A 19,727-nucleotide genomic window follows, 5' to 3' on the forward strand; every position below is an offset into this window, starting at 1 on the left:
AGCACTTGGCATCCAAAAAGTATCAAAGTATCAAAAATTTGCAGTACAACTAAACCCTAGCTGTAGCTACAACCCTGTTCTCATTCTAATGAGGCTGATTGGTCAATTCATTCTCTGATGGGGAACAATTGTTTCAGATTGAAGCTTTGCAAGATGGATCTGCCTGATGGCAGACATGGAACTGGATAATCCATCTGGTTTGCAAGATTGATGAAGTGATGATGTGGTGAGTAAAATTGCCAGGGAAAACTGTTGAGAGTGATTATTTCTTTAATTAAATGTCAACATCGATAACAGTCAGCACAGGGATGTATTTCCATATTATAAGTGTGTTTATTGAATCATAAGCCCTGTATTAAGATATAGCTCACAACAGATTGTTCTGAATACAAAATGCTTCAACACTAAGCCACACAATGTTTGCATTTTTCATTTAATATCTAAAAATTTGATGATACACTAAAAAGCTGCTGTTGCTAGACTTCATAAACACCATAGATATCCAGAACCAATATTCTTCTTTTAGTAGCTGTGTAAGGAAACAACCACCACTGAAGAGGTACAACAATCATAAACAACACATTTTAACTCCCCTAAAGTTTCCATGTGTGCAGTGGTGTTAGAAACAAAACACTGAAAGAAAACAAGGGAGTCCCATTCTAGACCGAGGGAGAGGCAGCAGCTCAGCAGCCACCAGCGACCTACCGCACACAGAGTGTGAATCATTAAAGGCATGTGTTACACATCAGCTGCTGGGGCCGCTTCCCAGTCCATGTATGAGACTAGAGCTGAATTATGACGGGAAAGAGAAGGGTTAAATACCACTTTATGTGGAGATGAAAACCCCAAAGCTGCTAACTCAGAAAAAAAGAGAGGGAGAGAAAGTGGAAAATGACTGTGTATGAGGACTAGATGTACTGTTTGCCAGTTCACAAAATAAAACAGCAAATGAAGCAGCTAATGGAACAATTACAAGATTTCCCAAAAGTGTGACCTTTCATCGTGCACAGATGAAGTGAATAAGGTTTTATGCCCTCTAAATGGAGAGCCAAATACTGACCTACTTTGATTCTTATATGATTTCTGGCTATTGTTGCATGTTTTCTACCCTCACAAAAGCTAACACAACAAGGTGGGATAACTTTCCACCAAAAAACAACAAATCAAAAGGTGTGAAAAGACAAAAGAAGACAGGGGAACACAAGGGTTGTCTGAATGCAAGACCAAAGTGCCAGCTTTAGTCTTGTCCATCAGGCCAGCCGTATGCCAAACTTGTTACTAACAGGGCAGTGTCTGCCAGAACACTTGTCATCCCTTGTTACAACACATGGACAGCCTGAGTGGCTTTGCGAGATCTACACAAAAACACACACCCTCTCTACTGTGGGCATCCAATGGAGGAGACAAGTCATAGAGGGAGTCTGCATTCTTCTGAGTATTGGCTGGCATCTCCAAAACATTCCAGTCTGTTTGCTTTTGCTCGGCTGGTATGTTGGAAGGTGTTCATCGTCTCAGGGAAGAGAGCACCTTCCCCTTGGCCTGGAAGGGACAACCAGGATGGGGCACGACAGAGCAGGACAGCAAACATGTTTGTGCAGACAGAAGAGGGCCAAATTGGAAGTCAGAATCCTGGCATGGAATTTGATTGGCAGAGGGAGCCTGACCAGCTTTTCAGGCTTTTTTCCTGTCATTATTAAGATCTTTTTCTTTTCTGGCAAATCAACATAAAGAAAAACTAAGAAAATTAGAGAGGAATGAAGATAAAAGAAGATGTTTAAGGAACTATAAATCAATCTGTTTTCACAGAAAGATGATCCATGTCATCCAAACCAGTTTCTAAATGATGAATGGATGTTTTTGTTTGCTCTTTGTCACAGTTGAACATGACGGAGCAAATCTCCCTGCAGCCAGCTCCAACTCTGATGCAACATACCCCGGATTAGTCTTGATCCTACTACTGGCGGCATGCAGGCCACAAGACAGAGTACCTCCTCTTTGCAGTACACAGTGTGTGTGTCTGTATGAAAATGATTACATGTTTTAGAATAAATAAACAGTGACCTTTGTAGCAACAGCGAACAGCTGAAGAAATGGCACAGGGGAACTCAAGCAAAAGAATCACGAGCTGCACATTCAATATGACCACAAAACCAAGATGGCAGTCACATGATGAGGAACAATGCCGCTGTATAGAGAGCGAGATGGTGTTTGGTACCCACAGAGTGGAGTGTAGGGAAGTCCAATTACACAGATTTGACAGGAGCGACAAATTCGGGCTTACCCCAAAAACGTCAATCTGCCTGTCCTTGGTGGAGGAAATCTCCCCTTGAATCGATTGCAGCTCCTAAGCTCTGAGGAGAGAGGGAGAAAAAGAAAGAGATATTTGAAACCAACAGCTTTGTGGGCCTTATCCACGTGCTGCAGACTCACTGACTCCCTAGTCTCTCTGGCACAGAACTGCTTCCCTACGCGAAAAACTCTTACACTCTTTTTCCTTCCTTCGCCTCTCATACTGCCTGTAATCTCCCCGCCCTTTTCCCCATAGATTGGGCTCTCTCGCTCGCTGCGTTTGTGCCCCAGACATCATGTGAAAAATGGAGTAAAACAGTGCTTTTGTGGTGTGCGAATTACCTGGGGCCTCAACAGGCACAGTAGTGCTTATGGCCACAACTCAATTACAGCAATGTGAATCAGGTGGCAGCCTAGAAATCCCCTATTGCTGATGCACAAATAGGGACACAGAGGCGCCTTCATTGCCAAGACGGAGACAAATCTAAAGAGGCGTGTCATCTCTTCAGAGAAAGACGACTTGGATTATGCTGTACGGATGAATGGCTGCTGCAGACATGGATCCAGCAACACTGGTTTGGAGCGAGTATGTGAACAATGACATTTTGTTGTTGCATGTAGCTTGAATATCAGAGGACTTTACCAATCTGTTTGGAAGTAGGTCAGAACTGAAAGTCCCGTTGCTCTAAGGGTCTTTGTATACGTCACCTATGCGGAGAAAAATCATGGAAAAAGTTTACACAACTGTTTCAACATAAAAAGAACTGGATGAAACTTACAGGATGGTGGTTTGGGAATGTTAAAAGCCACTTTGTTGGATTTCATGGACTCAACAGAAATGCCAAACTGCACAATCATGGTGAATAATGTCTGAATAGAAAATTGGTCTGTGTCAAAAGCACTAAAAGCAGCTAGTTTTATCCTCTTTGATGAGAAAACAAAACCCATCTTTTTTAGCATCCAGTCTACATAATCCCTCCAGCTTCCATTACATGCAGAGCAGAGGGTCATGCCTTTGTTTTTTTTATGCACAAGTATGTTTAGGCAACACTAATGACTGCAAGACTGTGGTCTGTTAAAGTTTTTTTGCAATTTCACTGAGAACTTGTCATGATTGGGAAGGGATTTTTTTACATCAGTTAACAGAGAAAGCAATAATTTAGTCTGGAAATTTCTGCCCTGACAGCCATGGTAATGGGTGCTCTTTAGAAGATATGATTTAAGTACAAAAAAAAGGAAAATTCCCGCCCTGCAGGCCAGACTGACCTCGGTGCCATTTTATGAGCATTAAATTAATTTCACACTTAGTTCTTTTATCACAAGTTACTGCAGCTAGCTTAGAAATAAATATAGTACCTTCTCACAAAAATAGTTTTTAACCTTTAAAACAGGGGCTGATTCATTGACACATCACAAACCTGCAGCTGGACTATGTGCAAACCACATGATGTTAATGAAGAATAACATTCAGATATAAATGTTTTGTCAGGGCTGTCAGTGTTAATGCACTAATCGAGATGCAATGTGGGTCAATAATCAGTGCACCCTGTTGTCTAATGACGACTACTTCCATGCTTTATTGCCCTTTTCAGCACATTTTTAGTGAAGCTACTTCAACGTCTCCCTGCACACATGGTGATGTAAAGTACATCACTGCTCCTTAATGCCCTAATGTCTTAATTCACTCTAAAAATTCACGGACAGCTCAGTGGACTAGTCAAAAGACATCTGCAGCTTACCTTATCAAAGTTTTACTTTTTACTGTCCTCTTATTTCCTTTTCAATCCATAACAACATCCTTTTTCTGAGGTTAAGTCTATGTCATAATCTACGTGAAGTTCCTTATTTTCTTTTCGTATCCAACCAGCAGGGTGTGTGTGTGTGTGTGTGTGTGTGTGTGTGTGTGTGTGTGGTGGGTGGGTGGGTGGGGGGTGGGGGGGGGTTTAAAACACAGTACTGGGGGGCCCTGCTACTCCCTTAGTACTGGGGGGCCCTGCTACTCCCTTAGATATGTCCAATTGACCAGCGCTGCAAAATAATGCAAGTAAATTCAATTCAACCATAGTAAATCATTGCTCATAAATGGGTAAATTATGATTCAAAAATACATCAAAATGCAGAGGTATTTGTAAAAATGACGGAAGGTAGCGCTCCATTTTTCAAAATAAGATGCAGGTTATGCTGCAATATTTGTAACACTGAATTTAAGGTTTACCACAGCAAAACTTCAAATCTAAGGAAGCAGTATGATGATTGATGATTCAGGTCGGCTCCTGCTGCTTCCTGCTCATTCGCCCCCTCCCTCTCTCTCTCATACTTGATCCTCACTTTAGACACCATGATTTGCCCGTTTATCATGTGGATATCAACCACAGAAATATACCAGTTAAAGGGATACGTTTGTTCGCTCAGTCACCTAACAGACACTGGATTAAGGCACGGTATGGATTGCCTAGTGTGAGTGTGTCCTAAAAGTTGCTCTCCATCTCTTCAACTTGGCACAGCCGATGTCGTACGAAGCGCTCTGTCAGGATGGATGTATTGAGAGTGATTTTAAAGGAGTAACAGAGACACAGGCTTGTCCTCACTGCTTATTTTCATCGCATAATAAAACAATTTGCCACTTTCTATTCATTTTTTGCAGTAAATACAAAAATAACGTAAGAGACCCAGTGTGCACGGTTCAGGTGTGTGACCTTTATTTGTATTTAATGGTCGGTTATGCTTCTGCGTGGACAGTTGCATGATTGATTGATGAGTGAGGAGCTGACTCTGCTCTTACCAGGGAAAAATGACATCTTAGTTTAGTTGGAAAAAGAAGTGCCTGAGGAAAGATGTGCAGTAAATGTAGTTCATGGTAGAGGAAGTAGTTTTTTTACTTTCATTTGTAATACTTTAACTGGTAAAATTTTATACCTTTATTCATTTATTGAGTTAGTTATTTTGACTCCATACTCTATTGTGAATTTGTTTTAAAATTATTCACCCTCCATGGACCCCAACGTACATCCAAGAGGGGAAATTAGAGGAATAGGGGGCAGTGGGGCTGGGTTTTAGTTTGTGAAATATAAAGAAAAACCACTGGGTAGTTATAGTAGTTTAGGTTTTCCATGTTGGAGTAATTTGTAACAACACTTGTGATGTTACATTACAAATGGTGTTTGATGTTGTTTTGATATATTTGATAGTGTTTTGATATTGAAAAATAAATATCTAAAATCCAGAAGTTTGAGATTATATAACATTTATTATTACATATTCACATACAAAAGTACTGAAAACGGGTACCGTTGTGCACCAGTACCGGGAATCAGTACCGTACTGATAAAATGTAAAAGGTACCCATCCCTAAAAATCACCCATGTATAGTGTATGCCCACACAGAAGTTAACTTATGGACAAAAATATTTTATTGAGCCAGGCTGTAAACATATCTATTTCTGCTGTATAAAGCAACATTTAAGATGCAGTCTGCATTTGACTCTTGATGAATGAAAACTTAAAAAGCTGCACTTTTTTTAACACTTCTACTTTGGCTTCATTTGGAGGATGCCACTTGGACAGCAAGAACATATCTGTATTATAGTCAAAAATCTTACATCAAATTGAAGACTTTTCAAGGGCTTTTCAAGGCCCTCTCATATGTTATGACCCCTTTGCATCTTTAATATCTGACCAGTCCATTGGTTATGCAGTTATGTGCATGTTTTGTACAGATTGTAAATAAAAGATTACAACATAGTCAAGACAATGCAGTTGGAACTTGTTATTGTAGTATTCAAACAAAGTTTTCTCTGAGATGCTACCAGTGCTAACTTTAACAGACCGTGTGATTAATTCACTAGGCCTAAGCGTCACTACAAAGCTGATTTTTATTTGCAAAATCCTGTAAATGTTAACAAGTATCAACCCCTGCCATGGCTCAAACACCTTCTCCTCCACCCACTCCTCAGAGAACTTGCTTTACTTACCACTGACATGCACAAATTGCTCAATTAAATAGTTTACTTGCTAGCTAGGATCACAGCAGAGCTAAAGGGATGTAGTGATAGTCCAACAGGACAGAACATAATCAGGCGTTGAGACTGATATAAGATCTGGTGGACCTCCATTAAAATCTCACTTGTGCTTAAAACTAAATGGAAAAAATGAATAGATAACTAAAAAAATTTAAAACAGCTGCAAAAGTTAAGACCTCAAGATCTTGCATTCAAGACTTTTCAAGCCTTAGTTTTTCCTAATTTGGACTCTCTAAAACCCTGCAGATGCCCTGCAAAGACAGCAGTGAGTTCAAATGTAACATTTTAAGATTCATACACGTGTTTCTGGGCTCCTGTTTACACTGGCATGAATGGATGTTAATTAAAGTGTCCCCAGATGGAACAGAGTGGGTTTGCCAAGGTTAGAAAACTAAACAGTGACTCAATATTTCCTTAATAGTCTTAAGTATTCTTGGATTTGTGAAATGTTCAGCCCCATTTACACCAATATAATAATGCACCTGAAGTTGTTTAAAGTTACAATGTCTTAAAAAGGATTAAAAATTTGTGTAATAATACTAAATTTAGAGGTAAATTTGCCTTTCCTCATGCTGCAGTAGCATTCAGCCAAAGCATGACTTCGATGCACTATTGAACATGTAACAAGTTAAATAAATACTATTGCTCTTAGCTGCAAGCTCATCAGTCTACTGTCTGATCTCTGTAATGAGATAATGCCTGTTAGTCTTGTCCAGATGTGTTGCTCCCTCTGGTATCTATTAAAGCCTGACATACAGCCAATCAGCTGGCCTGAGCCCTGACCTTGAATGACTTCTCTTTTCACTTCCTGTTGTATAACGCACCCTCACTTCCTGTTTGTGGATCTGAATGGTTTGTTAATGGTGTGTTTTTATTGGTCCACTAGACCAAGAACAGCCTAATTTAGATAAGAGGCCGGCAGGATGAAATGAGGACAGAGTTTATGCACATGTACGTGTGCGTGAGTGTGTGTTAAAGTGTGTGTGTCGGCATGCTTGTGCGAGCCTCTAGCCACAACGCTGATGAGAGTGGACAGGAGTAGCCTGGGGTTATCACGTCATTATCCTAGCTGATGGGTGAAAGCAGCTAGCTGCAGACACTCACCTTTTTCACACACAAACACACACTCAAAAGGAAAAAAGGGGGCTCTCACTATTGGAGCCATGCCAGACAAGTCCATCTGCTTTTAAAATGGAACCAATTTACTACAACAAGAAAGCCAGGATCGCTTAGGGAACTACAGTCGGACAAAGTAGAGAGCATGAAACAAAAATACAGCCTGGACACCCAATCCTGGATTTTTGGGCTTGCATCCACACTAGTGGGAATCATGGTGTAATTCATGGCATGATATAATTAGCAACACGTGGCCTACAGTTAGAACAATATCACAACACAACTATAGAAGAGCACACTACCAAGAGATGTCTATTTAGCAGGCAGATTAATAAATGGTAAATTACAAAAAGTCAATAAATCTAAATAAGTTCAACAGGGAAGAGAATTATCAGGTAGCACACAATATAATCTCCATACAGTATTTACACTGAAATGTAGAATCTGTACAAGGTAGTCTGGACTGTCAGCTGTAAAGTTGCTCCAACTTTTGTGGGTAGCATGTTAGCAGTCTAAACTGTGTTGGCCAACTATGTGTGTATCAGCAGGATTTGGTGTATTTACGAAAAGCAGTTCTTGAGGACAGCAAAGAAACAGCCAGAACATTTTCCATCAATCAGTGTTAATCTAACAACAATATGTTGATCTTAGTAAACAGGTTTCTGAATCAAAGTGCAGCTAGCAATTCATTACAGCTCAAACATGTCAGTTGAACCACAAATCTCTTTGACAGTGTTGTTTTAGACAAGAAGTGTTTAAATCTCCAGACTACCTGAAACACATCATGTCACTTCCTCTTAACAAACATTACAAAAGATTTTTTTCTTTCTTCCGTTTTTTTTTTTTTTAGAAGAAACCTGACATAGTTTAACCTTTTACCCTTTCCACATCTGCATCAGGTGTAGCTATTCTGGGAAACTTAAGAACATTCATCTGCAAGTAAATTCTGAGAAAATCTGTTTCTTTTTTAATAGGGTGAAGAGTCAGATGGCTGTGTTACTTATATCTGACTAGTGAACTGAAATGAGACCCCAAAAGATGATCGAGCAGTGTGCAGGATATCAAAATGATGGCGTTTACATTTCAGATGTTAACGCTGCACAGAAAAAAAGGTCTTGCCTCTAAGTCATTCAGTGTTAAAGGTCTCATATTAACAAAATATGTGCCCCTGGCCTGTCAACAATCCCCCCAAGTATTAGAACCCCCACCCCCCACCTTTCAGAATAAGTATGCTGAGAAAAGCCGTTCTCAGATTTTCCCCTCACGATGTCATGTGAGGAGTTAGCACCACCCCCCAGGTTCAGTTGGCCCTACCCACTTGGAAGAACGTTTCGCCCTCCTCTCCTGATCCTGAGAGAGGGATCAGGAGAGCCACATCCATTTCTTGAGAGGGGCGGAGTCAGACAGTTCATTAACATTTCAAGCAACAGACACAGAACTGTTGTCCCACACTTAATCAGCCCTTGGACTTAGGCCCCGTCCAAACGAAGACGAATTCAGGAGTAAATGAAAAAGTTTTTTGTCATATCTGCATTTCATCCACATGGAAACAGCATTTTCGGAGGCTGTAAATGCTACTTTTTGAAACCGGTTCCAAGAGTGAACAAATCTGTAAACGCTTACCGCTTGTCTCCATGTGGACAGCCAACCACATCTGTCTTGAAAGGATTACGTCACACATAGCGTAGCCCACTTAGGCCGCATGTGGATATTGAACCAAAACAGTAATGGCGGATTACAGGGTTGTTATCGTGCCGCAGAAGCTATTGAGCTTATCATTACAGCAAAATCTGATGCTCCTTCCCATCACCATGAACAGCATACACCATGTTCTTAAATCCACCACGGAGAACAACCAGAAGGGCAACTAGGAGAAAGTTTGTCTCAGTTTTCTGTGATCTTCTTCTCTCTTTCGGTGCATTTCCGTGGCAACAATACAGTGCCATTCACAGGCTTGTCATATATACTACAGCATTTTCAGTTGTTTTCAGTGTCTCTGTGCTTACGTGGACATTTCCTGAAATGATCCCGTATTTACGGAAAACTTTTTCAAAACGAAATGGAAAGATAACGTTTCCGTCTCCATGTGGACAAGGCCTGAGATTGGAGCACCTTGGGGCCAAAGGTTGAAGATGTTTGATAGAAAGCAGTCCAGCTCTAAAGGGAAATCACTCATAAACTCTGGGAAATCACATCTTTGTTGTAATAGCAGCATCTCACTCCCACTGAGTACTAACCGGTTTAGCAGTCAACTCCCACTCCCACATATGCTCCTCTCTCTTATCCCCATTTCTGACTCTGTCCTATCACTGTCCTGTCCTCCCAGTAAAGGTGAGGAAAGCCCCTAGAAATAATCTTTAAAAAAATGAAGACTGTGGAGCCAACCAGCAGGCTGTAAGTACAAACCTACTTGAGAATGGCTGCCCTGCAGGGAGAGGCATGAGCTCATATTAAAACAGACAAAATGTGTTGTTTTTCCTAACTCACTTGGTTCTATAAAATTCCTCTATGCACAAACACACGCACTCACACAATATAAACCTCTCTCCATGAGGCTGTGACTCTCAGCGGTGGAAACCCCCCTTCAGTCACACATAGATCACATAACCTCTCTTGACATCGGAGGACAGCACTCCCAATGGAAAGACGCAGATTCACACACGCTGAGCGCCGGGCCAAGGCTCCAGACTGCCATTGTCCTTCAGAGTCATCCAAACAAAACAATGAAGAGGGTCACGCAAGGCCCCCTGTGGAATGGTAAATAACCGGAGAGAGAGTGAGAGTCGGAGAAACACAGAGCGAGAGGAAGTCTAATCCACTGGCAATGACAGTGTTATAGGGAACAGGACAAAATACGATCATCTTGGGGCAGGTGAATTCCAATAATGTTCAATCATTCAAGAAGAATCTGTCACAGCTTGAATGGAAAAAATGTCAGCTCCATGATGTACAGAGCGAAAACAGCCGTGTAAAGAAAGATGTAAATTTTCTCACTTCTTGCTTTAAGGAATGATAGTAGCTTTAACACATGCTGAAAACACATCCATTAACTTTGACTTTAACAATAGCATTTTATGCTCTGGAGGAAAGACAGAGGAGGGAGCACCTCTATTTTCCATAGATTTTTACATCATCCTGAAACTCTCTGGTAAATTTCAAGCAGCCCGACAGCTTCTTAAGTTTCTGCACCTCACAGCAGGAGATTATCACTAATACAGGAGGGGAAGTGGTCTTAGGGGGCAGGACATGACGTACAGAAACTTTTAAAATAGCAAATAAAGCAACTCAGACTGACGCTATGATGACAGCTTTGTCAAAGCTATGTGTAGTTCAAAAAAAGAGAATGGAAGAACATACTGTCAAACTAAACAATGAAACCGTTTTAACACTTGCATGGAGTCTGCAGAGGCTGCATGCTGCTTATACACTAGAAGCAAGTTAAAGACACTATCACCTGTTCCCGCTTGAGGTGAAATTTCCTGAATATTTCCTGCTGTGTTCACACTTCAGCTCACCCTGACTTCCTGCTGAGTGAAAGGGACTAGCAGGGAAAAGTGAGGCTTGCGTTGAAGATAAAAATGTGTCTGTTGGCATTCACACATGCAGCTCACTCATAAGATTTGTTGAAAAACCTGTAGTTTTGTGCAAAAAATTTTAGGCCAGTGTGTCTTTTATCAATTCATGCACAAGAGGAAAAAGCAAACAGAAACACAGGCTGAGGTAGTGTTGATTTTAATCGTTTATTAGTGATGATTGACCCTTAATCATAAAACCATCTTTGTTGTCATTACTCATCTGGCATAAAATGCTAGCTGTTAATTCACACTCAGGATGAGGACAATAGGTGGTCCACAAAGGCCTCGGAAGGCACAGTTTCCCTCCTGATTGGTCTTTCATATGCTAATGAAGGAACTGTTTTGGGTTTACTGGCCTGGTTGGAAATGATTTAGAGCGACACCGGTGCTCCGAGCCTTTATGTTTGGGCTGGCCGCAGGGGCTCATATATCACCCTGATCATTAATCAATTAGCGTCTCCTAGCCACCTGTCGGACACATCGGCACACAAAACATTCCTGCCCTCCGGCAGTTGCTAGACGATGATCATCAGTAGCACCGCTATTACCTTCCCACCCACCCCCTCCCATTCCCCTTTATGCTAATACCCTGATGGATTACATAATCACACCCAAACACTGCCCACAACGAAAGCGCTCCTCTCTGAGAGAAGTCAATGTGAGTGGAAACCGCCAGGGTGGGTTTTTTAATGGGACTCCCCCCACTCAGCTCCACTGAATGGCAAGTTTTTAACATACATCTGCCCTCCGCTGTCACAAACAGAAAAGACAGGGCAGAGAGGAATTGATGCCGACCTTGAAGGAGAATCAATAAGCTGACGGCTATTCAAAAGTGCTGAATGCACACCAACGTTGCGCCCTCTGTTGTTTTAAATGCAACTGCCTCCAGTGGAGTATTGATGGTTGTTTACTATTGATGACGTGTCACAGTAACCAAATGCATGTGAGATGGAACTGTCAGGCTGTTGTGACATGGGAGCAGGCCCAGAGTAGTGAATTTGTTGGGACTAGATTCATTTACTGCTGACATGCAGGAAGTGAACTAGAAGATGGGCCCTTCAAAACAAAAGCACTAAGGTATCAAAATTGTATGACTTCTAAATTTACAGACAACCTGTTTTAAGGAGATACAATCTACATTATTTAATGATCAGTGACAGTGATAGAGATTGAAAGTAAAAGCTTTGAAATACATCTTCAATCATTTTTGGACCCAAAAGATGCCAGGAAAAAATGAGACAAAAGACAGACACTACGAATGCCAATATTTTCCCTCACATATGACCATGAAAGCAGATCAGAGTTTTTTCCAAAAAGACACTTTCTGCCCTGTGAAAAATCTCCAATTTTGATTCGTCAGGATAAAATAGATTCAAGGACAACACAGAAAATCATATCTGCTCATGCCACATTATGTGACTGGTGGCTGACGATGTAAACAATGCCAATATCACCCCATACTGACATAAAACTGATGCATCTGTGCATCACTTGTCCAAATTGAAAAGATGCATTACCCTTCAGGGCACCAAAATGTTGTCAACATGCCTTATTTATGCAACTGACACAGTATGCACTGAAATTACCTACTACTGGCTGCCTAAGACTTCTACTTTTGTTGCTGTGGTATCAAATCTGGAGTCAATATTGACAGATTCTTACAGGTATTGTATCAAAGAGTGAAATTCTGGTAAAGGGATGAGTGTGTTTGGTTGACTAAATGCTAAGAATTGGTCCTTCTTGCTAGATTGAAACAATTGGTACACTAAATATTAAAATCCTTAAAAGTTAGCCCTCTATGTTGTGCCTTGAATGTGCAACCACCTGCAACTAGCTTAGGCTGTAGCCATAGACTGTAGCTCCAATTAATGGGCCTACTCTTCCAGCTCTAATGCATGGATGTAAACAAACAGTGAGCAAACAGAATGGTGTTAGAAGCAACACAGTTTGGCAATACTTTGGTCAGGAAATTTGAGATAGAAATGCTATTGCTGTGTCAGGTCGAACTGGCAAACTGACCAGACCAATGTGTATTCAGCACAGTAATGTGGCTATCATTAGCATGCATGGAAGATCAAAGTGCTAATAATCCTCATTCTGCAAATCAAACTGCATTGCTTACAAGAAGACAATTCTGAATAAGTTTAAGACAAGTCTGACTTTAGATTTCCCTAATCTGGAAAACTCTAAAGGTTTCAATCAGATTTTGACGTAAGATTAGGCCTACAATTTCCTCACTTTAACAGAGGCATCAAATTACAAGAGAGAAACATAACAGTTAAACCAGTCCTGTGAAATAGTTGAGAATATGTGTTATATAACCCACAGTGATTGAAACATTGCTGTTTTACATATGCCCTCTGCCTAACCACCACAATCTCTTTTTGGGGATTTGTATGTAAATTTGAACTCTTATGCGCAGGCCCTCGCTGCCACCACACAATCTCTTTTTCACAGCCTTCCTTCGCTGACAATACCCAACTCCCACAGCCCTCCCATCTAACCCCCTGAACCCCTTCACATTTTCACACTTTTTTGTTATTTGGAACTAATTCTTAAAAGCAGCTGAAGAGATAAGTGGCACTAAAATTAGAGTCTAATCCCTCAACCCTCAATATGCGGACATGGAGAAAGTAGATTTGTCAAGGCAAGTCTTTCATTAGAAAAAGTAGCACTCTTCACGCAGCTTAGCAAAACCAAATGGCTCAATCAGTCTCCTGTGGAACATTGAAGTGGGGAGGGGGTAAAGGCCTATCAGTAAACCCAGAAAACTTGGCATCGAGCTGGAGCATTGTTGTGTTAGAGTGGCATTGTTTTCTACCTGTGCTGCACTCTTCAACTTTCAGGGTATCCCCTTGAAAACGACATTCACCATTCACTATGAAAGGTTTTGAACAGGAGAGCTGTTTCAGTCAGGGACTGTAGAAAATCTGGGCCACTGTGTTGGGTGTATAAGTGTGTATTGCAAGGCTGGGCCGGGCACTGGAGAACGTTTTCTTTTTTTTCTTTCTTTTCGTCTTTTAAATCCAACCAGCTCAGGCAAGGAGCCAGCCACCGACATTATCAGGTGGATTTTGAAAAGAACAAAAGCTCCTCTGCGATTATTCCCCCTGCTTGAAAAAGCCGAACAGAAACGCGATCCAGTGTTGATACTTAGTGTGTGTGTGATGTCCTTGGTTTCCCAACCAAATTCATTTCTTCCAGAAGATTATTTCTCTGATAATCTCACACTTTCTTTTATTTACTTATCTCTTCAGTAAGCTCCTAAAAACTGGCTGCGATATTACAAGCACAAAGGTCAAGACTAAAGCTGTGAACATGGAGGGGAAAGCATATCTGTTCTGGCTGCTTGGATCTAATCACATTCACTACATAAATGCGTTTCAGAGGCCACAATAGATATTTTTGGAAAGATAAAACTGGAACAGGAAGTAATCTCACACTTGACTGCAAACAAGGAAAGTGCATAGTTGTGTTTCCTGGTATCTGTCGGTGGACAAGCGGTGTTGGAGAGAAAACTATTGCTGGAGCAAGATAAAGGCAATCCACGGGGAACAGAGGGCAGAGAGAAGACAGCGGGAAAGAGGGGGGTGATGGGTGACAGGGCGAAGGCTTGACCTCTGCGGGTCAATAGGTGATTAGTAACATTTATCATACCTACACAGGCTGCTCAATGAGAGGCCAGGCAGCTTCTCTCTGAAGAATTCAGCCACATTTGGATGTCAGAGTCCAAATGAAGGTCTGCAAGACAACCAGATGCCCCGTGTTTATGACAGAGACAAATATTGGAATCCTTAAGTGGAAAAACATGCCATGCTGGCACACAGCAGCAGCAGTGAAGCGTTACATCATTTGATGATTTTATGGGCATAGCCTGGTTCAGATCAGGAGTTTTAATACCTGCCAATGCCAATATAAAAAAACGTATTTCATGCTTCATGACAGAGCTAGAAAGTGAGTTTTATTTGATAGCATAACAATAGCAGGAGGTTGAAGAAGCTGCAGTTGTGGTTGAAGGCGAGACATCATTGCAGTTTGAGTCCTGACAAAAGTCATGCAAGGTATCTGAATGCAGAGAATCCATGGAGCCACAGCTCAGCCACACTGACATTCACAAGGAGGGAGCGACAAAGGAGCGATTGAGTGCGGGGAACAGATTTGGCTCAGACTTATCAAAAAACACTCCACCCCCAGGGGACTGCCCGACAGTGAGACTCTGAAGGAGCTCAGCAGCTCTGCATTGTTTTGTTGATCTGGACAAGTGGACCAGAGTTGGAGTGGGTATCCCGGGCAGGACGCCAGCTGAGCATGAAAACACTGTTGTACAAGGGAACAATTAGGACACACTCACGCAACAGCATCCATCAAGGGAAGATGACAGTTAATTTCACTAATAGACAAACATAGCCTTCTTTTTAGCCATTTCAGAACGTTTGTATGGGCGGGAAAATACACAGCTCTTCCAGGAGTGGAATGCAAAAACAAAACACAAATTAGAGATGGCATCCCATTTACACATCCCACAGCATCATTGGGAAAAATCATTAACAGTAAGCAGCAAACAGAAGCTTCAGGGCTCTCAGAAACCTCTACATCACTGAAAACACTGAAGTGGACATTACTGAGAACAAACAAAATGTTCTAGTTGCTGCTGGTGGTGTAATAGCTCCTCTCCAGATGTCTGTAGGTGCTTGCTTCTGACAGCAGGAATGAGGGACACAAGTTTTTTTGCCTCAGAATATAATGCAATAGAGGCCTTAAAGCAGGGGTGTGAAACTCAATCTCAGCAGGGGCCGGATTCTGGATTTATGTCCAACCTGAGAGCCTAACAGGGTCAACATTTAACCATAAACTGTCAACCTCATTTTCACCAGTATTAATGAAAAAACAGCACTGATGATAAATCATTTGGAAATTGTTGATGTTGAAAATGTTTATAGGTTCAAATCTGAGATAAAAATTCCAATTTGTTAGTTCAAAAGATCAGAAGACGATAATAAAAATAGAAAAATAATGTTTTTAAAGAGCAAATACACGAGGAGAAAGTTGAACTCATAAGTTTGAAAGGTCAAAATATGAGCTTAAATTTGAAATCATGAGATTAAAAGTCAAAATATGACTTAAATTTTGGAATTGTGAGTCTGATAGGTCAAAATGTTGGATTTAAAAGCCAAAAATTAAGAGTTTAAAATGTCAAAATATGAGCTAAAATTCAAAATCATGACTTAAAAAGTTAAAGGGGCTCTATGTAAGACTTCTGCTTTAAAATTTCCCACTTTTGAGTATATAATGGTGTGCACTTTATCCCGATGTGAAGAATGAGGCTTTTTATGTCTTCCTTGTTTGCCTGTATAAGCCTGTGGAGTCATTTCTCTGTGAAGAACTCGGGCCAAATAGCAAGTGAAGTGACGTCGGGTACTACGTAATGCGTGCACACCCTTGCTCTGTTTATACCTGACAATGGCGTGTTGAATGGAGGAGAGAGAGACGTAATGGAGAAGTCTGCTTCCGCGAGTAAACGACCAGCTAGCTCAGCCCAAACACCCACACAAACTCTGCAAAAACCTAAAAAAACTAAAATAGTTTTATCTGCTGAAGCCCGTCAAGCTCAAAGACAGTGTGACCGACGCAGGAGGAAATCGAGGGTAAATATTGGTGGAGCATTTGAGAAATGGAGGGAGCTTCACTTGGCACTTGGGATAAATACCGATCCAGAAATGGCCGTCTTTCTATTGAAAAGGTAAGGCATCACTCAGGACCATGAAATACAATGGAGTGTTTTATGTTCTATAAACCATATGCCACATCACGTTAGCTTGCTTACAAAGATGCTATCCAAACAACAAGAACGTCACGTTGCTCATTTAGTGTTTTCCGAATAATATTTCATCTTTTTCTTGCTTCCTGGCACTGGACTCAACTTACTGAGTTTATGTTTTGATACTTAGTTCGTAAAATATCTTCAAAACATAATTTCAGCCAACTGATATCCTTGATCGAGGCACCATTACCAGAGCTAAGTAATGTTAGCCCTGTTGCTTCTGCTCAACAACTCAACTTCACTTACCTCCTCTGTATACATGATGCAGGTAAATCACCTTGGTCTGCGTGTGTATCAGCTGATAAACTGGAGGCTCGTTGTGCAAGGAGCACGCCGTCGTGGACGAGCAACACAACATTGTAGTAGTTTGCCTAATGGCCGGCAGTGTCGCTAACATTGACATTTTCCTTCATCTTGCATCTAGAGCCCCTTTAAAAATATTTCTTACATTCAAAATTGGGAGTGTTACAGGTCAAAATATGATATAAAAAGTAAAATTTATTCATTCAAAATATGAGAAAAAAATTGAAATCATGTCTTTAAAAGTCAAAATATGGGATTAAAAAGCCATAATAAGGAGTTGAAAAGGTCAACATATGACTTAAAATTTAAAACTGGGAATCTAAAAGATAAAAATGTGACATTTCAAGTCCAATTGTGAGTTGAAAAGGTCAAAGTATGAAATCAAAAGTCAAATCATAAGTTTGAGTCGTAATCTTGAGATGCACAATTGAAAATATGAAATAAAACACAAATTATCCAGGTTTCTATGGCTTAACAAGGATATTTTTAAGAATCAAGTTGAAGTTTACATTATTATACTCACATCTGCAGACCTTATACTGGTGGGCCAGTTAGAATGCAAATATGATATGATCTTACGAGCCGGATTTAATCGTTCCACGGGCCGTATTTGGCCTTGAGTTTGACACCCATGCCTTAAGGAATCGTGGGAGAGACTGACAAAAACAACCTAAAGTGACATGAAACATGCAACCCTGCAGCTTCACAGCAGAGTGATACTTCACCAATAGAAACTAGTGAAGTAGGTAAAACAGAGAAATCGTTAAATATTATTTTTTAGACTCATGTTGTATAAATGCCAATTAGGGCATAGTAGGGTTTAGAAATGGAATACCAGTGCTGGTACCATGCAGTTTGGTCTTTTTAATACCTTGTGATTATATAAGTAACCTACTTACAGTATGTACTTTAGTTTGGTATGACATGTCCAGAAATCTGCATTTCAGCAAAACTTTTTATTTATTTATTTCAAACATCCTGCCCCCATCCCCCCTCCAGAGAACCTCCAGCCTGTCAGTCTGTCACCAGGGCATAGCGTGACACTGCTGCTGTCTCTGTCCAGAGGACTAAAAGCAGACATGCCATAGCCTCAGTCTCTGTCTTTCTAAATGTACTCATTATACTATCAGGTATAGAAATGCATCACAGATTAAGTTGCCACAAACTGGCACTTGAAAGCATCGATGTAATTTAAGTGGCATACTTTAAAAATACAAGTCAAGTACAGGTACCAAAAGAAATAAAACAAGTGTTATGGACATTTTGGCATCTTTACTATACTTCTGCCATTTGTCAGAGTTCACTAATTTAACACAGACCAAAACCCAGAGGTTTGATGCTTCAGGCCCCACTGTGATGTTGGTGAACAGGGAGAAGTCAGAAATCAGAGAAAAGCCTTTTCACATGTGCTTAGGTGCAACAACGGGCAGGTGTCCAAATGCTCTGCACACTGTTTTCTCTTCATTTTATGCATTCCTGCCTCCACCACTGTACATTTTTGCTGCTACAGTCACCTCTGTATGAGCAACAACAGAAGGAAAGTGATTTCAGAAAGGAGACAAGAGAAGGTAGCCTTTATATATGAGGAGACTGAAGAACGTGATATTTGAAGAATTACTGAAGGTCGTCAGCCCCTTGATTGTTTTAGACCTCTCACTTTAACAAAGATGTGTAGGGCTGCTCGACTGTGACAAAAATCCTAATTGCAAATATTTGGACTGATATTAAGATCACAATTGTTACACATGAGTGCTGGTTCATTTTACTAATGTGATTTCAAGTGATTCACCAAGTTTTTACCATTGCCTCAAGGGGCAGCAATGTAACAAACCCTGAAAGTATTTGCAGGTCTTACTCCTCAATACCAGGCTGAATTTGTTTTTAGTGATATTCTTAACTGAATAATTTTACATCTGATTAGACACAAACTATGATAGTGTTATATGAATAGCCTAAGTTGAGCAAGAATTCCATAAACAGCAGAAACTGTGCAATATTTAGAAACAGCAGAGAGTAAATAGTCTGGAGATGGTTTGCAGAATGTTGTCTCTGTTAGCAGTGTTAGCACCGCCAGCCTTCAATCCTTCAAGCTGGCTGACATAAACATTTCTGCACTGAATATCATCTCCCTGTGAGTATAACCTAGCACAGTGCTAAACTCTGCTGCTCCTATGAGATGCTATCTGTGCTATCAGTTCATCGTTGTTTATGTCAGTTTAAAGAGCACTATGACAGTCGTAGACAGCGTTACAGTTTACAAGGAGCATTTGACCAGGATTGTATGTCTGCATGATTACAAACATCAACAACAACCTTAACCATAATTGTGGTGCAGTCTGGCTAAGTGTGTGCATCCCTTATTGTTTTGCCTTTCTGTTATTGTCTTTGGCTCTCTTTATAAACAAACCAGAGTACATGCTGTGGCTCCCTCTGCTCTTCACATAAATTAAAGTAAGAGCTGTTTTGTTGGGAAAGGTGTGCTGTAAAATAAAAAAAAAACCTATGGACAAAGTAAGTGTGGTACAGCATGTCGCTTGGTTTGTCTTGATATCTTGTTTCTGTGATTGTGGGAAATCTAAAATTGAAACTTAATTAATCGCCAAA

At 40.7% G+C, this 19,727-nt stretch overlaps 1 protein-coding gene across 4 annotated transcripts in view; it reads right to left on the reverse strand.

The window, feature by feature from the left end:
- The window catches only part of raraa (retinoic acid receptor, alpha a), a 243,100-nt gene that overhangs the window by 208,735 nt on the left and 14,638 nt on the right, over positions 1-19,727 (reverse strand). For 3 of the 4 annotated variants that reach the window (XM_041815341.1, XM_041815340.1, XM_041815337.1), the window contains exon 2: positions 2,282-2,351. The exons of the other annotated variant lie outside the window; for it this stretch is intronic. The gene's annotated coding sequence lies outside the window, so the exon portion shown is untranslated. The remainder of the gene's footprint in view (positions 1-2,281; positions 2,352-19,727) is intronic. 4 annotated transcript variants of the gene reach the window in all.

Source organism: Cheilinus undulatus, linkage group 20 (assembly GCF_018320785.1).
Source record: "Cheilinus undulatus linkage group 20, ASM1832078v1, whole genome shotgun sequence".
Lineage (NCBI taxonomy): Eukaryota > Metazoa > Chordata > Actinopteri > Labriformes > Labridae > Cheilinus > Cheilinus undulatus.